Genomic DNA, 4,827 nt, shown 5'->3' with positions numbered 1-4,827 from the left:
GGACCAAAAGGAACCAATAAACACTAGCTCCAATGGGCCTTGAGCTTTTCTGTCAACTCTTGACAAGTCCAAAGTTACCATTAACTATTATTTAATACCAATATATAAATATAGTTGCACTCTAGGTTTTATCTATAAATTATATCCCAAGACTTTATTGTACATGCAAACCCCTTCATAAAATATTCGTAGTAATACAAAGTCATAAATATGAACTGCCACTTTGTAGATTACTACATTTTAATTCTTGAGTACCCGGTTTAATCTTTTTTAAATTATTCATCATATATTTATGAAATCCAATTTCAGAAATATATACTTTAGTAATTTCTTACCAAAGTGGTTAGGCCTAACTCTCTGAATAACAAACTCATTAAACTTATCTCAATGGAACATTTTATATCTCCGTTAAGAGACTATGAATTTTATCTTGAGAATATATGTTCTATCAACACTAAATGTGGTTGCCCAACATACTGAGGACATACTGAGGTTTTGACCGTTATTTTAGATCTCACTCCTGATATATCAAAACAACCTACACTTTATGATCAAGTCCATTATTCTCTCAGGATTAAGAGTTCATGCAAATATAAGTCGTGAGATTCATTATTCATGTGACAGTTCTTAGGAGAATAATAAATCTCACAGCGGTCCAGTTCAATATATCTTAACTCTTAAAACATATCAATACATCAACTAGAAGTCTCCACTTCCATGATCAAGACAAATCATCATAGTTGATATGTTATAGTCTTCGTAGATGAAATGCTCAATTTCATCACCGACTATGGACTATAGTTCTGAGTTTACAAAGAACTTGTGACTTATATCTTCTGTGACTAAATCACATACTATGCATCTCATGGACTATGTGTTAATGTCCGAATATTCATGTTACAATTATTTCAGATAATAATAATAAAACTTTATTTAACATAATATTAAGTCATACATAATATCACACTTAATATCATATATAGCATCATACAATAGGATTTAAGGGCACTAATTCTAACAATCTCCCACTTGCCCTAAAGACTAATGTGCACTAATCTAACTCTCATTCCCTCCAAATGTGACTCGAAAGTCCTTTGAGACAAGGCTTTAGTAAATGGATCTGTTAGATTATTTGCACTTTCAATATTTGCTACCACCACATTTCCACGAGTAATAATATCACGAATGATATGGTACTTCCTTTCAATGTGCTTTCCTCTCTTATGATTCCTTGGATCTTTAGATTGTGCAACTGCTCCACTGTTGTCACAAAACAATGTGATTGGAACTTGCTCTATTTTCATTACACCAAGGTCAAAAAGGAATTTCTTGAACCATACAGCTTCCTTTACTGCCTCACAAGCAGCAACATATTCTGCCTCCATGATGGAGTCTATAATACAAGACTGCTTAATACTCCGCCAACTTATGGCTCCACCTCCCAAGGTGAAAACACATCCTAATGTGGATTTTCTAAAATCTAGATCTGATTGAAAGTCTGAATCTGTATAGCCAATAGGCATCAAATCCTCACTTCGATAAACAAGCATATAATCTCTCGTTCTCCGTAGATACTTGAGAATATACTTTACAGCTTGCCAATGTTTTGGTCTTGAATTTGATTGATATCGGCTGACCATGCCTACTGAATAGCAGATATCTGGTCTAGTACAAAGCATGGCATACATAAAACTTCCCACTGTAGAAGCATAAGGAACTTGTCTCATCAAATCTTCTTCCTCTTAAATCTTAGGCCTTTGGTCATCAGATAGAGGAACTCTATGTCTGAAAGGAAGTAATCCTTTCTTGGAGTTTTGCATGCTAAACAATTCTAGAACCTTATCTATATATCTAGCTTGTGATAAGCCTAACATCTTATTCTTGCGATCTCACCAAAGCTTGATCCCTAAAATAAAGTTAGCCTCACCCAAGTCCTTCATATCAAATTGGCTTGACAACCAAACCTTTACCGATGACATTACCCCTACATCATTTTCAATGAGTAGAATATCGTCAACATAAAGTACTAGGAACATTACTACTTTATCTCGATGTCTTTTGTACACACATGGTTCATCAAGATTTTGCTCAAAATCAAATGACTTGATTGCTTGATCAAATCTGATGTTCCACGACCTAGATGCTTGCTTAAGTCCATAAATGGACCTTTTCAACTTGCATACCATATGCTATTGGTTCTTAGCTATGAAACCTTTCAATTGCATCATATAGATTTCCTTTTCAAGATTGCCATTAAGAAATGCAGTCTTAACATCCATTTGCCAAATCTCATAATCAAAATGAGCAGCAATGGATAAGAGAATTCTGATAGATTTAAGCATTGCTACTGGAGAAAAGGTTTCATCATAATCAATACCTTCTTTTTGTGTATACCCTTTCGCCACTAGCCTTACGTTAAAGGTTTCAACCTTTCCATCTATCCCTCTCTTCCTTTTGTAAACCCATTTGCAACCAACAGGTTTAATGCCATTAGACGTCTTTACAAGATCCCATACTTGATTGGAATACATGGAATCTAATTCAGATTTCATAGCTTAGACCCAATGATGTGCATCTATATCATTCATTGCCTCTTCATAAGTGTAGGGATCCAATTCAGCCTCTTCTGAAATAACTTCAAAAGTTTCTCCTAAACCTATGAATCTAATAGGTGGCCGAACAATTTTCCCACTACGACGAGGCACATGTGTACTAGACATGTCATGAGTAGTATCTTGTGGTGTATCTAATACAACCACATTATCCCTAGTTTCATCCATTAGTTGTTCATTTACAAGTTCATTCATTTCAGCTAACACAACTTTACTTCTAGGAGTAAAATTATTCATATAGTCATTTTCCAAGAATTTAGCATTTGTACTAACAAAAATTTTGTTATCTTTACGACTATAGAATAAATAACCCCTAGTTTCTTTTGGATAACCTACAAGCAAACACACTTCTGACTTTGGTTGCAATTTATCAGGCTTCCCTTTTAACACATGTGCAGGACAACCCTAAATATGAAGATATTTCATACTAAACTTACGCCCACTCCACAATTTCAATGTGTTTTGGGAACAGATTTTGATGGAACTAAATTCAAAAGATGTATTGCTGTATTTAGTGCATAACCCCAAAAGGAAATCGGTAAAGTTGAGTAGCTCATCATGAACCTAACCATTTCTAAAAGAGTCCTATTCTTTGTTTCTGCTACACCATTTTGTTGGGGAGTTCTAGGTGCAGCCAATTGGGATACAATCCTATTTTGAGTTAAGTAATCCTTGAAATCCTCGAGAACGTATTCACTACCACGATCAGATCGAATGGCTTTTATGCGTTTACCTAATTGATTCTCAACTTTAGCTCTAAACTCTTTGAACTTTTCAAAGGCTTCGGACTTCTGTTTCATTAGGTACACATAACCATATCTTGAGTAATCATTAGTAAAAGTGATGAAATACTCATAACCTCCTTTTACTTGGGTTGACATAGAACCACATACATCAGAATGCACTAGTTCTAGCAAATCTTGGGCTCTTCTACCTTTTGCCTTAAAAGATCGTTTGGTCATTTTTCCTTCCAAACAAGATTCACAAACTGAAAATTCATCAAAGTCCATGGGCTCTAAGAGTCCATCTTTGATCAGTTTTTGAATCCTATTTAAATTAATATGACCCAAACACAAGTGTCAAAGATATGCATTACTAGTGGAAGGAAATTTTCTCTTTAATGATTTCACATGAGAGTTATTATCTATTTCAGAATTATATAATTCATGCTTATCAGGAGTTAAAATATAAAGACCATCCACAATATTGCTAGAACAGATAAATACTTTATCCTTCTTTATTACAACATTGTCTTTTAGGATAATACAGTATCTATGTTTACCTAAGTAAGTAGCAGAAATTAAATTCCTACAAACATTAGGTACATACAAACAATCTTCTAATATTAGAACTCTAGATTTAAAACATAAATTATAAACACCAACAGCTACAACCAGAATCTTGCTCCCATCAGCCAAAGTAAGAAATAACTCCCTTTCTTTAAGCTTTCTAGTCTCCTGGAACCCCTACAAGAAATTGCAGATATTATTAGTACAACCTGAATCCACACACTAGGAATCTGTGAGATTCTGTACCAAACATATTTCAAGAATTAATGTATTAATCATACCTTTGTTCTTGGCAGCCTTAAATATTGGACAATTCATCTTCCAATGTCATTTTTCACCACAATGGAAATACTTTCCTTTGATCTTCTTTCCTTTATCAGCAACCTATAAGGCAATTTGTTTACCCTCTTGCTTGGTGAAGTCTTTCTTCTTCTTCTTCTTCTTCTTCTTCTTCTTCTTACCCTTGCCTTTCGACTTAGGTTGAGAAATAGAAGCTTCACCCACATTGGCTTCAACATTAGAAGTTCCAAGAATGTCTTCTGCTGCTACCAATTCATTCATTAATTCAGACAATGTATAAATCTTTTTATTCATATTATAGTTAAGTTTGAATTCCTTGAATGATTCTGGTAGTGACTAGTGTATCATATCCACTTGAGATTCTCTATCAATATCGGCACCTAAAACTTCCAATGTATTCAGATTAGAGATCAGTGTAAGACAATGCTCCTTTACTGAACTACCTTTAGCCATTTTGGTATTATAAATTTGCTTTATAGTCTCTTGCCTTACAGAATAGCCTTACTCACCAAACATCTCCTTCAGACTTAACATAATTTCTGAAGCTAGTTCTACATCCGACATTTGATGCTGTAGAACATTTGAGATAGATGCTAAGATGTAGCACTTGGCTATCTCATTAGATT

Source organism: Quercus suber, unplaced genomic scaffold (assembly GCF_002906115.3).
Source record: "Quercus suber isolate HL8 unplaced genomic scaffold, Cork oak 2.0 scaffold_729, whole genome shotgun sequence".
Taxonomy (NCBI): Eukaryota; Viridiplantae; Streptophyta; class Magnoliopsida; order Fagales; family Fagaceae; genus Quercus; species Quercus suber.
The sequence above is the reverse complement of the archived record's forward strand: the minus strand, read 5'-3'. Positions refer to the sequence as shown.